The 16,498-nt window shown below is 53.0% G+C and overlaps 1 protein-coding gene across 5 annotated transcripts in view; it reads left to right on the top strand.

Moving 5' to 3' along the window:
* The first annotated feature begins 5,489 nt into the window (after positions 1–5,489).
* ARHGEF9 (Cdc42 guanine nucleotide exchange factor 9) overlaps positions 5,490–16,498 on the top strand; it is a 193,271-nt gene continuing 182,262 nt past the window's right edge. For 4 of the 5 annotated variants that reach the window (XM_048960003.1, XM_048960001.1, XM_048960004.1 and 1 more), the window contains exon 1: positions 5,491–5,598. The gene's annotated coding sequence lies outside the window, so the exon portion shown is untranslated. Of the gene's footprint in view, positions 5,599–16,498 lie in introns of all 5 variants that reach the window. The other variant, XM_048959999.1, reaches the window with a different exon arrangement.

Below are 16,498 nucleotides of genomic sequence, written 5' to 3' on the forward strand. Positions count from 1 at the left end.
ACAGCCGGGGGTGGAAGGAACCGAAACATTACGGTTTGCGTGCATAAGGCGCTCAGATCTCTGCAGTTGGAGCGAAGGTTCGTTTTGGGGAGAATAACCTCCCGTGCCATCCCACGATGCCCACGCTGCGTTGTGCTCCGGCACCAGAGGGCACCGGGGACCCGTTCAGCCCAGTGCCACCCCCGGGACCCGCTCTGCCCCGGGGCACTGAGGGCTTTGGGTCCACTCTCCTCTGCAAAACGTGCCCCATTTCCCAAAGCCAGCCACGCAGCAGCACCACACGCACCATATTATTACTTCAGATACCCATCCCATGTAACTTTTGGCTTCATTTTTGTTTTACAGAGGCTTAAAGCAGAAGGCATCCTATTTTGTGCTCCCAGCAGAACTGCTCACACCACTTATCCAAAGCTCAGGGTGCAGGGCTCCAGGACGACATCCCCTCAGCTCCAACCCAAGGATCAGGCACACCCTGGCCATGTCACTCCCTGCAATCTGCTCTGTGGGGTATGTATGGAGAGGACTTCCCAGAGACCATCAGAATAAGCCTTCAGGATCATGCTAGGAAGCTCCTAAAGGGGAAAAAGAAGTGGCTTTCCCCAGTATTCCCCTCAGGAGCCCCATTGGGTCCCTGCAGGGTGGGCTCAGGGATGAACAGCGTGGGGTCCAGTCACCCTGGGGTGCAGGTGACAACGTACTGCAACTGACACAGGAGCAGAAGGAGGACAGAGGTTGCAGCCTGCCAGGGATAATAATAAAAATAATAGTAAAAATATTGCAAGAGGGATGCAAGTATGGGATGGAATGGGATGGGATGCTCCATTCTTTACAGTGTCACCCAGTCCCCTGGATGCAAACCAGAGAGATGGGGGAGATCAAAAATCCCCCTCAGCATGTGTCCCAAGGAGCCCCCACAGCTCCATGGCTCTTCCCTGGCAGAGTAGCACCAAATCACTCAAACGCTTGCAGAGATGTGGCAATGGGACAGCAAAAGCCAAGGAACCACAATACAGCATTGGGACTGCACATTAGAAGTAATAGGTATGGGATTGTGAGGTGTGGTTTCCTGGGTGGAAGATGAAAGAAGGGTGATTAGATGCCCACATGTTGCCATTCATTAAATAAGGAACAGTTTTTTGTCGAAAGAGACCTGGTGAATTTGGGTCTGGGTTCCTCAAGAAACTGCATTGCAACCACTCTGCAGGAGGAAGGATGAGTGAGTGAGGAAGCCCCACTTTGTCCTCCTCTGAGCTCTGCTTTGGCTTTTGAGCAGCAGCAGCAGCGTTTCTCTGCCATCTTCTGAGGCCGGAGCAGCCACCAGCATGAAGGGTGCCTTGGTTTAATGGGACCTGGGGCTGGGAGTGGCAGACCCGGCTGTGCCATGGGGAGCATCTCCAGGATTATGGAATGCCAAAGGCAAAGAGGCATCAGATATGATTAAAAAGGGATTAAGGCTGGTTTTGAAAAACAGGACTTGGGGAAACAAATCTTAGGAGAGATAAATGGGGATTTCCTTGCTTGATCGGTGTGGTGTGTGAGAAGGGAAGTAACAGAGACTGAATCTGACGGAGCCTGAACCTCACAGATGTTGTTTGTGAATTCTGCAGTTCTTTGGGGGGCGTGCTTTATTATTGCAATGAATGGAGCCTGCAGCAAACAGGCTGGAGCCTGAGCACCCCTGGTCCCAGCAGGTCAGTTCTGCAGCCTGGGGCTGGGCTTCTCTGCCATCAGTACCTGTGTGGGACAGGGCAAGCTTGGATCTCTGCAGTCCTTTCTTTCTCCAACCTTTTTTTCTCCTCACGCTTGGGTTCACTCACTGCTCCATGGGCACCGTGCATGGATTTGGCCTCTGAGGGCAAAGCAGAGTTTGTGCTTCCCTGCCGTCATCCCCATAGGGGACCACAGTGAGGGCTGGGATTCATTACAGAACCACAGAATCATTAAGGTTGGAAAAGACCTCTAAGATCACAAAGTCCAACCATCAGCCCGTCCCCACGTACCTACTAACCACATCCCTCAGTGCCACATTGGCCCTTTTCTTGAACACCTCCAGAGATGGTGATTCCCCCACCTCCCTGGGCAGCCTGTGCCACTGCCTCACCACTTTCAGAAGAATTTTTTCCTATTATCCATCCTGAACTTCCCCTGGTGCAACTTAAGGCCATCACATCCTGCCCTATTGCTGTTATCTGTACCACATCCCATCCCACCCCACTTCCTCCTGCCTTCCAGCAGGACAGTACTGAAGCCAGGCTGTCACAGCCCCAAGGCACTGATGGCCCTTAATGGCCCTGAGCAGCCCCACCTGTGTCCCACACCCACCCTGTGGGCCCAGGAGCCCATTTAATCCCAGCTGGGGTACTGGTTCCTCCCCAGGCACAGCACACACCTGGCCACCTTGAGCGCACTGCCAGCCTCACAGTTGTTCCCAGCCTTTGGGCCACCCAATGCAAGGAATGGATGGGTGCTGTGGGGCCAGGCAGAGCCTTGTGTCTGGGGAGGGGTGTTCAATACAGGATGCCCTGTATAGAAATAAAACCATCCTTTATAGAACCGCACAAGGCTGGTGGCTTTTGTTCTTGCTCCAAGAACTGTCTGATGAAGGCAGCTATCCCCAGGCTCAGGAAGTGTGCAGGAATGTTTCCAGGCACGGAAAGCAGCCGAAGCCCCAAAGGTGAGCAAAGTAGAGCAACCCCTCCTGCTGCAGGTCTGTGTGCTACATGCTGAGGGGTGCAGTGATGCTCTGCTTGGTCCCATTTCTTCTTGGGTAAATTGTTTGTTTCAATAATAAAGTGCTTCATGGTGTGAAGCTTGAAAAAAAACGTGAAATCTGGAGTTGCACCAAGCCCAGGAGGGAGGCCTGCCGCTGACTATTGTTCCTTTAAGGAAGAACAACAAGAAACCAGACGAAAAAGAGCTCCCAGCCACCAGCCCCAGTCTGGGGGCACTGAAGCCAGTGGGAGCCCCGTGCCCAGGAGGGAGGAGGCTGCAGCCCCCAGGGGGAGGGGACCCGTGACTTGCATCAGCACCAGCTTCACTCGGGGAGGTGTTCCTGAGCTAACTTTTTCTATAACGCAAACCAAACCCCTCCGAGATGCTCGCGGTGCTGTCGGCTGCTCTCTGCGGCTGTGAGGAGTTCTTCATAACGCCCGGGGCCGGAGGAAGCGGAGGAAATGGAGCCGATAGGTGGAAGCGTGTCTCCGTGCGGCTGGGCCCTGCGCTGCGCTGCTCCCTTTCCGCGGCTCTGCTGAGGCTGCAGGTCCGCTCTGGGGGAACGCGCTGTAGCGCAGTGGGGATTTCTAGGAGCGGCAAAGGGCTGCTGAGATCTGAGCTGCTTCCCAGCGAGTCCCCACCTTGTGGAATTATAGAGGGAGATGGCAGAGCCTGCCGTGCTGAGTCCTCATGAGCTGAATAGACGAGGAGCGGGGAAGCGTGCTCCTCTGTGGGACAGCAGACAGGAAAGTCCCCGAAGGAGCCTGAAGCACCTGGACTGAAAGAGAATGTGGGGATGTCACAATTATACTGCTTTCAGTGCACACATCGTGCAAGAAGGGAACCTCCAGAGAGGTTCAGGTTGGATATTAGGGCAAATTTATTTTCACAAAGAGAGGCAAAGTGCTGGCACAGGCTGCCCTGGGAGGTGGTGAAGTCATGGTCCTCAAAGGCTGCCAGCTTCGCCCTGCATCTGCCTGGTGTTTGTTCTCTCCCTGCAGGGATGCTGGGGGAGTCACGTTCAGGCAGCACTGGAGCAGTGACTGCTGGGTGACGTTCAAAGCAAAATTCATTCAGCTCCACCACTGATTTCTCCCCCTGGCTCCACGCCCTGCGTGTGCCCAGAGCTGCAGGCCTAGCCTCCACTATGAGTAGTGTCACACAGCACTTGTCCTGGAACCGGGACAGAGCCATGCTCCTCTGAGTCCACACAAAACCACACAGCCAGGGCAGTTGGGCCCAAGTCCCCAATGGTTCATTCCCCAGTCCTCTATTTACCTTCTCTTTTTCTCTCTCTTTTTTTTTTTTTTTTTTCCCTCTCTTTTTTTTCCCCCTCCAGCATAGCCCAGAAGCAGCTAAGGAGACCCTGAAATACTTCCAACTACAGCACAGAAGTGCTTGAGGTCCTTCTACTCCTATTCCAATGCTCAGCAGCCCTGACCCTAGCACCCCCTGCAGCCAGTTACGGGGAAATGAATTGCTCAGTGAGCTGCACCTGCGGCTCATTTAATGCAGCTGTTGGTAGGGGTTGGTTTAGCAGAGGGAAGGAGCACCTGGTCTGGGAGCTGCTCTGTGAGGTGCACGGGCTGACGAGACGGTGGTGCTTATCTTTACAGGCGCGCCCCCACGCCGGGCACTGACCGGAGGCAGAGCTGTGCTCGTGGGGCTCAGAGCTGTGAGCTCACCAAGTGCTCGGTGTGCTCGGCCCGTGTTGCCTGGGGCCCCTGTGGGGTGGAAGTGGGAGCTGGGCCGTAGCGGGAGCCCGGCGGGGCCGGGACGGCGGGCTGCCACAGGTGCGTTCCTAACGAGCGGCTCCGTGCACGCGGCCAAGCCAAGGGACTGCGCTTAGCCCAGGTGCGCTCCGAGCCGCACAGAAGGGATGAAAGAGAGCCGTCGGTGAGGGCAGCCCCGCGGAGGATCCCGGCTAAACCTGACGGAGCTCGCAGCCCGGCGCTGGGCACGGCGGAACCGCTCGCTCCCGCACGTGGGAAGCGCTCCCAGCGGCCCAGAGGCGGCCGCACTTCCTCCGATTGTCCCGGCCGGGCCCTGCCGGCAGAGCCTCGGGCGCGGGGCGGTGCGGAGCCTCCCCCACGCTTCCCCCGGGCCGGGCGGCGCCGCGCACACTGCGGGCGGCGGAGAGGAGGAGGAGGAGGAGGAGAGGGAAGAGACGGGTGGCCGCGCTGCACCGCACCGCCGCGGGAAGTTTCCGTCTGGGCTCCCGTTCGCATTCAACTCGAGACTTTTGAAACAACTCAATTTCTTTAATTTCCTTTTAATTTAACTTATTGTTACTATTATCATTTATTTGCTTTTAATTTTGATTTTCTTTTTTTTCCCCGCGAGCGGCAGCGGCCGGCGCCGGGCGGGCCCCGACGGGACGGGGCAGCGGGGGATGCGCGGAGGCGGCGGAGCTCCGCGGCCCTCTCCGGGCCCCGCCGGGCGTCCCCCGCGCCCCGCTGCCCGCGGGCGCCCGCCGCCCCCCGGGGCCGCCCTCGGCCCCTCCGGGCCGCACCGCGCCGCTCCCTGAGCGCTCCGCCCGCGGGGCCGGGGCCGGTGCTGGGGCCGGAGGGTCCCGGGCCGGTCCCGGAGCGCGGCGGGGGACGCCGGGCAACGGCGGCGAGAGGCGGTCCGGGGGGGGGCGGCCCGCGTGCATGGCACGGGCACCCCCCTTCGTCCTACTTTTTTTTTTTTTTGGTAACTTTTATTTTTGTTTGGACTAAGTAGCACTATCACTTTTTTTTTTTTTTTTCCTTCTTTTCTTTTTTTTCCTTTTTTTTTCTTTTTTTTTTTTTTTTTTTGCATTTTAATTTCACTTTCAACCGTTTCAATTCCCGGCTCCGGCGGGTCGCGGGCCGGCACCGTGCCGCGGCGGGGCCGTGCGCTGAGGTAAGCGGGGGGTTCGTAACGCGGTCTTCCATTGCGGGGGCGATGAGGTAAGAATCGTGGAGCGCTCTTTATAGCGTTCGAAACCCGAGCTGTTTCTAATGGACACTGAACGGGGGTGCCCCGAAGAGACCCTACGGGCATCCTGCACTCGATTTGGTGGAGCTCAGCTTTGGGTGTACTCCAGCGGGAGCTGCGTGGGAACTGGGTTATGACTCACCGCTACCCGTCCCAGGTGTGTTGAAGCACAGCGCTGTGCCCACCTCTCCCAGCTGCTCCAAGTCCGGGGTCAGCGCTGTGTCCCTCCTGGTGCTGCCCAGACTCTCGTACCTCTCTCCAGCAACTCCGGAGCTGCTCGCTGCCCCGGCTCCGGAGTGCTGGGGTACGGGACGGGGCTGTAAGAAAGGAGGGGACAGACCCTTCAGCGGGGTCTGTTGTGATAGGATGAGGGGAAATGGTTTCAAACTGGAAGAGGGAGATTTAAATGGGAGGTAAGGAGGAAGTTTTTTTGCAACGAGGTTGGTGAGGCACTGGCCCAGGGAGGTGGTGGTGCTTCATCCATGGAGATGCTCAAGGTCAGGCTGGATGGGCTCAGGCTCCTCATGGAGCTGTAGGTGTCCCTGCTTATTGCGAGCTGGAGGGATGCCTTTAAGGGTCCCTTTCACTTCAAATAGCTCTATGACTCCATAAAAAGTGCTAAGCTGAGCTGGGGAGCCCAGTGGGGTTGGTCTGAGCCCTGGGGTGCCCAATTTCTGCTGCAAGAGGACTGCCTGTAGTGGGAGTGTGGGGCTCGGGGCAGTGCTGCCCCATTTGCGGGCACTTCTGTGCTACGGGGCTGAGGGTGGATGGGAGGTGCTGCTACTGGGCAGGGGGAGCAGCAGTGTGTGGTAGGGCCGTGTGCTGGGGGGTGTTGGTGGGAGGCTCCTGGAGGGCTCTGGGCTGGGCCTGGGTCTGCTGCCGGCTCAGGGCACATCCCAGTGGGCTGCTGTAAGGGGTAATGCTGTGCCCTGCCTGAAGAAAAGTCTCCCTCAGTAGCAGGGGTCACATGCAGGCACAGAGAACAGCACTGTGGCCTTGTGTGCTGTCACAAGGCAGCAGCACTTCTGGCTCCCACTTGTGTGGGGTGTTTTCATTTCAGATTGTTGCATTTGGCCTTCTTCAGCCAAACCTATTGTAGCTGTCTGCAGAGCAGAGGCTTGCTCATCTGCTTGGTGCTGACAGCATTAATTTTCCATAGAGCAACAGTTATGAGGGCTGTATCTGTGCATTACAACACCGACCTGAGCTGCAGATGGGGCACTTTGAGGACATGGTGAGGAATTTCGGCCACAGGTGGGATGGGCATTGTGAAATTGCCCCCTGTGGCAGAGGTGTGGGCAGAGCCCCATCCCACTGGACCCTGTGCACCTGTGGCATGAGTTATGGAGGGCTGCGTGCTGCTGGCTGCTCCTTTTAGCACAGCCTTCAGCTCAGGGAGCCATCATTGGAAGAAGAGTTGCCCAACTGTGTTGACTGGGAGGGCACCATGTATGGTGTAAGGGTGGTGCTGCTGGCATGGAAGGTGACATCTGTGTTTTGTGTGTTTGCTTCAGGTAGTTTCAGCTGTAGAAGTAACTTTGGGGCCTTGAGTGTAAAAGAAATGGTTTCTGCCCCCTCGTGTATAGAGAAGGAAAGGATGTCGGTGGTTGATGAAAAGTACTACAGGAGGGGCTGAGGAGGCACAGATTGCAGGGCATTGCTGGATGCCCATTCTCCTCTCCCTGCGCTGCAAATGTGCCCTGGGTGTGACCTGCATTAGTAGTGCTGGAGGGTGGAAGGATGGGAAGCTCCCAAACCTGGAGCAGGGTCTGGCTGCACCTGTGCTGGAGATGCTGGTTTGGTCCATCACTGTTTGCCTGATAGTTCTCTCTGCATCTTCTCAAATCCTGGAAGAAGCCTACAGACCTGTGTGACTTCTTTTTTTGCTTGGGACTGTGATCTACTTGGATCCCCCACTATGTCCCATGCTGGGTTTGTGCCCGCTGAGCCAACAGCAGGGCCCTGCAGGTAAACTCAGCCCATTTTGGGGGGGATGTTTTCACAAGGACTGTGCAGGGTAGTGAAATACCCGTGAGAGAAAGCCACATCCACACGTTGCAAAGGGCTCTGAGCAGTAATTCATTAGCCACAGCCATTCCCAGACCGCCAGCCCTTGCTGCGGTCTGCCTGCTTTCCGGCTCGGCTGTGATGCTGCTCTGGGATCTGTTGTAGCAAAAAGCATCCCCAGGAGCTGTGGACACATCGCCTGGTGCTGCAGAGTGCCTTTCTTGTGGCAGCTCTTCCCATGGTGTTTGCTGCCCGGAGCTGGCGCGCACCGCAGCACAGGAAATTCTGGTTGCAGCGTTACTGCAAAGCTATTGTTTGGGGCAAGAGAAGGGCTCGGCTTTGCTCACATCCTAAAATGAGCTTTAAAAGGATGTTGTGGGGAGCTCAGGGCTTGCTGCTGGCAGTGCTTTGAGCTGTGACCCCTGTGTCAATGCTTGGATTGTTTATGGGGAATCCTCAAGGTGAAGGAACTCGGAACGAAGGCAGAGTTTGGGTGCAGTGCTGCACAGTGCTGCTTGGGGGTGGTGCACGTGGGGGTGCGTCCTGCCCTGCTGCTGGGATGCCAAAACACAGCGTTTGGGATGGCAGCCCCATTCTGCCGGCACTGCAGTACTGAGGACAGACACCTAAACCCCTCTGTGCCTCTCTTCCCCATCCAAGCAGTGCAGAAATCTCTTTGCTCCCTGTTTTTGTTGTTTCCCCCCAAACAAATCCCTGTGGCTTAGATGCTGGCAGTGATACAGCATCCAGGTTGCAAAACCCTTTTTCCTCACCCTGTGCGCTGCAGCCGGCATCTGATGTTTGGGTACCACTCGTGTCATGGCAGCAAGAAGGCTGGGGAGCTCTGTAGTGGGGATGCTCACCCTGTCACCCCCTCAGGCCCTCCCCTCCCCATTGCTGGATTTTCTCCCACTTGTGGCATGAGTGTAGCGCTTGGTCAGGCTTCGTGCAGTGATGATTGGAATCACAGAGTCATTGAAGTCATAAAAATCATCTTGTCCAACTGGTAGGCAGTGGAGCGGAGCTGTGCTGGTGCTGGGTGTGAGCTGGGCAATATGGGTTGGGATGCTATACTGGGGTGAAGGAGAGCCATTAATGAGTTTAAAGCTGCCTCGTTTCAGTCACACTCATTAAAAACGCCCATCGTGTGTGACACAACAGAAGATGCTGCTGGGCCCTGAGTGCCACATCCCTGCGGTGCGGCTGTGCTCACCAGCGAGGTTCTGTCCCCCAGCAGCCAGGGAGTTTACGTGGCACGGTGTGAGTCCTGCACAAACAATTTCTTCCTGTTATTGTTGCGCTCTACAGCTTTCAGCTGGACCAGGGAATGAGCTCACCCAGTTAGCAAGCAGGGCTGGTGGCTTTTTGTGCAAGCAGCGCCTTAAGTGCAAACGCCCAGTGTGAGCTGTGCTGGGATCCCAGCTATGCACTACTGGGGGTGCCAGGGGAGATGTTCTGCATCCAGGCACCACTGCCAGGGCTGCTGCTGCATGGGGACATCTCCTGGCACTAAGGGCAGTATCTGGTGGGCACAGAGCAAGTGCTTTCTTATAGCTGCAGCTCAGCCTGAATTTACTCTGCACCATGAAAACAGAGGTATGCCGTGGGTTGGGTTGGCAGCAGTAGGAATGATAAAAGGAACGTCTGAGAGAAATGTGTGCAGGGTCCTTCTGCAACCAAGTGGATCATGGTCATGTTAGACTGCATTTCCCACGAATGGGCTATTCATTTGCAATAAGAAATGGCTATGGGATGGCAAAGACCTTGAAGACGAGTGTTTTGCTGAGGAGCTCTGGAGCTCAGGAAGTGCTGGGCTTTCCTTGGATGCATGCTGTAGTGGGTATGGCTCTGGGGCAGCTGTGATCGCAGGCAGTGAAGAAATAGTGCAGGTCTTCCTGCCCACCAACACAGCTGTAGGGCTCTCACTAGTGGGGAGCAATGAGGCCATGCTGCTCTGCTCCCATCCCTAGGAGTGGGCTGGAAGAGGAAGGAAAAACAGGAAAAAAGTCAGTCAGTTGCTAGGGTGAGGTGATGTCACTTCTTGCTGTCATAAGCCAAAGCCAAGGTTGTAATACACTTCTCTGATGATAATAAGTATTAGATAGAAATGTTTGTATAAGATGGATATGCGTTTCATGGCAAAGCAGAGCCGTGTCTGGCAGAGCTAGAGGCAATTTTCTCTGAGGCACAAATTATTCTGCGATCTCTTGTTAAGGAAGTTCTTGCCCCTTTCTCTGGAGCAGCATTTACCTTTGTCGAGAACACAGAGGAAGTGCTGGGTTGTGTGGGAGCCCTATGTGATGCAGACCAGCAAGTTTGTACCCCTCTGACTGCAATCAGTGAGTTTTGTACCCAGGAAGAATTGGGGCAGTGCCATGTAAGCCTGTCTGTAATAAATATTAGGAGTCTGTCCTTATGGTTTTAGGCTTGAGGTTTCACGGTGATAATTAGTCTACAATCTTTCCAGGCACCTTGCTTCGATTCTTGGAAAGCTCTGCTTTTATTTACAGCTACAGCATAAACATGCTTAAGAAGACAGAGCTGAGAAGAGAGATTTTGTGGGCAGCAGATTTAGGGCTGTGAGGATGTGCATGATGCCACGAGCAGGACGCACCAACCCAGCCACTCTGTTCTCCTTGGAGAAGCAAAACTGCCCTCATCTCAGTCCTAATGCAGTCTTGAGTGCAGATCGGAGTTTGCTGGGAGTAGAAGGATCTGGTTGATCTGCTAGGTTTGGAGACCTGGTCTGCATGAACAAGGGTGTTGGAGAAACCCCCCTCTGCTGCATTTCCCCATGTCTTTATATCCCCTCTGCCGTGAGAGTAGACATATTTCCAGGATGAGCATTGAGATCACTAATTTGAGTTTATCCGAAGTGCGTGTCTGAGCACGAGATGCTCCCTGGCACTTGTGAAGGAGGTGGGGCAGGGTGCGCGCTGTGGGTGGGCTGGGGTGCTGCCTGGGACGTGCAGGAGGATTTCCAGAGGAGGAGTGATGTGGGACAAGTTCTGCAAAGGGCCTGTTGTTAATCTGGTGTTTCTTTCTGCTGTTGGTAATACACTGGGGTTCATCTTCATGTGGTTACTTCTAGCCAATGGGTATGACGAGACCTGGCTCTGGGCTGGATCAGTCCCAGCCCGGTTTGATGCTGAGGCTGTGCATCCGTAGAGATGGAACAGAACATCAGTACATAACCCAGCTTCCAAGCCAGCTGCTTCACTCGTGTATCCTATCTTTGCTCCTTATCCAACTGTTTTGAGATCAGGGAAACTGTCCCGCTCCTCCCTGTGGGGTGAGCGGGGAAGTTCAGAGCAGCCTCCTTTTGATAAAACCAAGTCAAACACGGGCGTGTGCCTTTGACGCAAGGACCGCCTTTAATTGGGTATGTGCTGCCTTAACTGCCTGGTTCCTGGCTCCCTGTGCCTATTTTCATCACCTGCTCAGGGCGGGCATGTTCTGCCCATTGCATGCACACCCTCAGCCTGTGCTTCAGGTCTCTGTGCTGGGATGGGCTCTTTGCACCCTTCCCCGTTGTTGTCCTGCTGGGGGATTACATTTGTCACACTATGTGGCATTTCTGGATTTTCTTGCTGCAGGTTGTTGTGATGTAGTGGCTGTTTGATGGTTCCTGCCATGACCCCCATGCCATCAGCTGGGGACACTGATCTCATCCCTGTGCTGCTGTGCAGAGAGAGAGTGTGCCTTTGGGGAAAGGCAGGGGAAGCCAGGAGCTCCCAAAGACAGTGCAAGCTTTGAGTTTTGTGCAGGCTTCCCGCTAGCCAAGCCCTAGTTCTTAAACACTTTTCCTTAAGCACTTCTCTCCTTCAGGGGAAGAAGGGGTCACTTTTTCCACTCTGCTGACGTGGACAATGAGTCACGGGTGTTGTGGGAAGGTGCAATCACCAGGACAGGAATCCTTGAAAATATTTACCACCTTTATCCCAGTGTCCCCAGGCACTCTGCAGGCCAGGTGCTGCACAGTCGGGCACAACTGCAGCCCGAGGAGTGCTCTGCTGATGCTTCCCAAGTGGGATAGACAGGAAAGATCAGCTCCTCAAGGAATTTTTATGCCAAGGGAGTGATTCGGTGCACGAATGGGAGAGTGAGGCATTTTACTTCAGGAATGAAGGTGTTGGCACATAGCACAGCTCTAGCACGTGGTCTCTAAGCCGAGGTGGTTTTGCTTTGGTACCAGCTGAGAAGGCATGGCACTGGGATAACACCCAGAAAACTCAGCACATTTTGCAAACTGTGCTGGCAGCACGGCTGAGCCGGCCCTGCCCTGCGTGTGCCGGCACGTCGAGCAGAGCGTGGGAGTTTCGGCAGCTTTTGTGCCAGCCGAGCAGGATTTGAATGTAATGATGGAGAAAACAGGAGCTGGTGCAGCTCGGCTTGCTGCAGGCTGGTCCTGCGTCTCCAGTGGTGTGTGTCCTTGCAGAGACATTGCTTTCTCGAGGTGCTGTAGTCGCAGCGTGATGCACAGCTTGCCTCTGGCTTGCTGCTGGGAAGGTGCAGAGCTGTGGCCTCACAGGATATAGAAAAACGTGAAATAAAAGGATGCCTCGTGCTTGGGCCACAACCTCCAGCTCCTTGCAAAAAAAAAAGGTTCAGGCTTTGTTCCACAAGTTATGAAAAAAGGGAACCTTTAGCTACTCCTGCTTGGCTGTGGTGTTTTAACTCTAAAAATGGGATTAGGGTGTCCTTGATGAGGACAGGCAGGAGGGGAGAGGGGGGACAGCTGCTTCTTGCTGTGCTTTCCCTGCTGGGTGCCCTGAGCAGCTCTGCTCTCCGTGGCTGCTGATGCGTGTATGGCCCCACCCCAGCGGCGGGGACCCTGCTGAGATGAAAAAGCTCATTGGTAATGATGCTAATTGAATCGGATGTCGCTTCCCTGTGCTCAGACGTGGCTGCTGCTGCCATCTCGTAGCAGAATGCAACTGGCTTGAGAGAAGCCCTGGTGCATGAGGAATGTGAGCTGACAGTCCCCCTTTGCTGGGAAAAGCCATGTGGGTGAGATAGTGCGATGGTGCAGACGGGATGCTCTCATGGTACCTGCTTCAAAGCTGCTTGTTTGCTTTAGCATCAGTATTGGGTCAGCAGGGCAAGCTCGCATTGAGAAGCTGAGGTTTTTGAGACTGGGGTTGTAAGGTGTGTCTTATGGGATCAGCTCTAGTGAGGATAATAGGCAGGATAATGTTTATGGAAATAACAAAATCATGGAATGGCTTGGGTTGGAAGGAACCTTAAAAATTATCTAGGTCCAACCCCCTGCCATGGGCTGGCTGCCCCCCAGCAGCTAAGGCTGCCCAGAGCCCCATCCCGCCTGGCTTTGTGCACCGGCAGGAGTGGGCACCTACAGCTGTCTGGGCACTGCCACTCTGAGTAAAGAATTTCTGCCTAACATCTGAACTAAATCTCCCTGCTTTTGGCTTAGATCCATTCCTCTTGTCCTATCACTATCAGACCATGTAAAAAGTTGGTCTCCCTACTGTTTATAGGCTCCCCTCAAGTACTGCTAGGCTGTGGTGAGGTCTCCCCAGAGTCTTTTCCTGAAAACCCTCAGCTTTTCTTCCTAGGAGAGGTGCTCCAGCTTGGTGCCATCAGCAAACTTGCTGAGTGTGCACTTGATCCCATTGTCTAGATTATTGATGAAGACAGACATGCACAGATTCAAGCAGTAGACCTAGAAGAACCTCGTGAGGTTCAGCGAATCCAAGTGTGTGATCTTGGGCAACCCCCAGTATCAGTTCAAGCTGGGGGATATAAAGATAGAGCACAGCCTGAGAAAAAGGACCTGAGCGTACTGGTGGATAGCAGCTGGACATGAGCCATCAGTGTGCCCTCACAGCCCAGAGAGCCAACTGTATCCTGGGCTGCATCAAAAGCAATGTGATCAGCAGGGTGAGGAAGGGGATCTGCCCCTCTGCTCTGTGAGACCTCACCTGGAGTGCTGTGTCCAGATGTGGAGTCCTCAGTACAGGAGAGACGTGGAGTTGTTGGAGCATGTCCAGAGGAGGGCCACAAAAATGATCTGGGGGCTGGAACATCTCCCTGTGAGGAGAGGCTGAGACAGCTGGGGCTGTGCAGCATGGGGAAGGGAAGGCTCCAGGAGACCTGAGTGGCCTTTCAGTATCTAATAAAGAAGGGAACAGACCCTTTAGCTGAGTCTGTTGTGACAGGACAAAGAGAAATGGTTTCAAACTAAAAGAGGGAAGATTTAGATTGAAGATAAGGTGTGTGTGGTGTTGTGTGGGTTTTTTTTTTTTTTGTGTTTACAATCAGGGTGGTGAGGCACTGGCACAGGTTGCCCAGAGAGGTGGCGATGCCCCATCCCTGGGGACACTCAAGCTCAGACTTCATGGGGCTCTGAGCACCTGATGGAGCTGGAGGTGTCCCTGGTCATTGCAGGGGGGTTGGACTAATGACATTTAAAGGACCCTTTCAACTCAAACAATTCTGTTGAAGAGCACCAATATCAAGAGTGACCCTCTGGGGGGCATCACTAGTGACTGGCCTCCAATGGAACACAGAACTGTTGACTACAACCCTCTGGAAGTGTCCTTCTAACCCTTCCTTTATCTATCAATTAAACCGCCCTTCAAATCCATGTCTGGCAATCACATCAGCCAGTTCTTTCAGGATGCTGGGATGCACTCCTTGGCCTTGCTCTTCTGACCAATGTACCCACTGAATCCCTTGTTATTTTTCACATTGCTTGCCGAGTTCAATTCCATCTGAGCCTTGGCTGTGTTGATCCTATTGCTTCACATCTGGAAGGCATCCTTGTTGGGATGGCTCTTGTTCAAATTACTATATGGAAAAAGGCCGTTAGGGAACAGGACAGGGGAAATCCTGCTCCCAAAGCTGCCTAAATTGAATAGGTTGCTTGGTATCTGCCCAGAGGTAGGCACAGGATTTAGAGCAAGGCATTACATATATTTTAATGCCCAGTGACATCACAGGGCAATGTAAAGGAGTGGGTAAGTAATAATTATTTCAAATGTTTGAGCAGAACTAGTTACTACAAGTCCTGATTTCTGCATGTGAATTTGGGACCTTAATCAGCACTGAGCTCTTTGTTTCCAATCCTGAGTGGAACACACTGAACATACATCAAAACAGATTGTATGGTAACTATGTAAATATATCCACCAATGTGGCCCTCCGTGCCCAATTTCAATATTGGGATCAGTGAGCTGCCTTGTATGATGGCACCTATTTTTTTTTAATAGTAATTCCATGTCAAAGAGGAAATATAAATAAACTCCCCAAACAAAAGAAGCAAGGAAAAAATAATTCTTTCAAACATTTGAGCAGGAACAATAGGGTAGGATATGCACTCTCTGGGGAGAGCTAATGGCTGAAACCGATAGGAGCACAGTGCCTGCCTTACTCTGCTTTGTAACTAGCACAAACCTTTGCTCAACAGAGGTTATTTATAGCAGATGTTATGGCAGAAGCATGTGTGACCTGTAGGCTCCCTGTGAGGGGAAGAGCTTTCCTGTACTGTCTTTGAGATACAATAGACAATTATTTGGACACTATCTTTGTCCCAGGATAGAAACAATTAAATGCTGGTCACTGATTTCTGCTCTCGTGTTGAGACTATAGACAGCCCTGATTTTTTATTTTTTTTTTGGTGGATTTTTAGAGCGAGAAAATATTTTTAAGGGGTTCACTTTGACAAAATGTCACAGCTGTGAAGTTTCAGAGGCATCTCTACTAAATTGACTAATTGGGAATGCCCAGTCATGCAGTGAGCATCATGAGGTCATTGCCTCCCAGCATCCTCACGAAGGACACAGCCAGTGGCTTGACTTTGTTCAGCTTCTTCCAACAATGACTTGTTCCAGGGCATTGGGCACAGCACGAGGCCTGCTTGAGTTCAGGAAGCGTTTGGAAGATGCCTTCAGGCAGAGTAATTTTTAGGTAGACCTGTGTAGACTTGATGATTCTCGTGGATCCCTTCCACACAGTGATGTGGGTGGGTGTAGACCCCTGAATCTGTCTGCACTTTTGCATTTCAGCTTAATGCTGTGGTAATAGGGTGCCTGCATTTGCTACTGGATAGTAATTAGATGTTCTTATATGTAATTAACTACTGTGATGTGACTACCAAACAGCTTAAATAATCCATATGATATGGCAATTATTTCTATATTGTGCTTGCCGAAGTCAGTGCCAAATACCTGAGAAGATTTGGGGAAGGAGCCATCATCAAAGCATAACCTTGTTCAGGAAGATAACTTTGTTTTCTGGCTCCCTCATTTTGTTTTGGGTTCCTACGTATCCTGACTGTCAATAACAAAAGTATCCTTTAAGATATATTGTCTGCACCATCACTCTATGCTGTTAGGCCCTTCGAGCCCCAAGTGTGGAGCTCCTCATGCATGGAGTGAGTTGGTCCCACCTCTGGAAGCACAGGCACAAGTCCAGTTTATCTGACAGATGCAGTTGAGCATCTCTGTCCCTCGGTCATGGGTGAAATGAGTCTCCCACTCTAATTTCATCGTGTTCAGCCATCGCACAAACTCTAAAGCTCCCTGAAATAGGAAGGAAGTAATGTTTAAATTATGCATGAGTGAACTGATTTACTCAAACCGAAGTTTTGAGTTCTGTCCTTATGAACACAGGGATGGAGCTCTTTGTGCATCCATCCATCTGTCTGGTGAATACTGAATTAACAGAAACACAAATGCAGTTCCAGTACTGTAAAAGCTTTGGCTTAAACCAGTAAAAGCCATGCAGAGCAATTGCACGCTGCCACGAGGAAAGTGGCGTGTTTGCTTAGTGTCCCCTTGTCTGGTAGGTCATTGTC

The sequence above is a fragment of the Lagopus muta genome, chromosome 13, assembly GCF_023343835.1.
Source record: "Lagopus muta isolate bLagMut1 chromosome 13, bLagMut1 primary, whole genome shotgun sequence".
Taxonomy (NCBI): Eukaryota; Metazoa; Chordata; class Aves; order Galliformes; family Phasianidae; genus Lagopus; species Lagopus muta.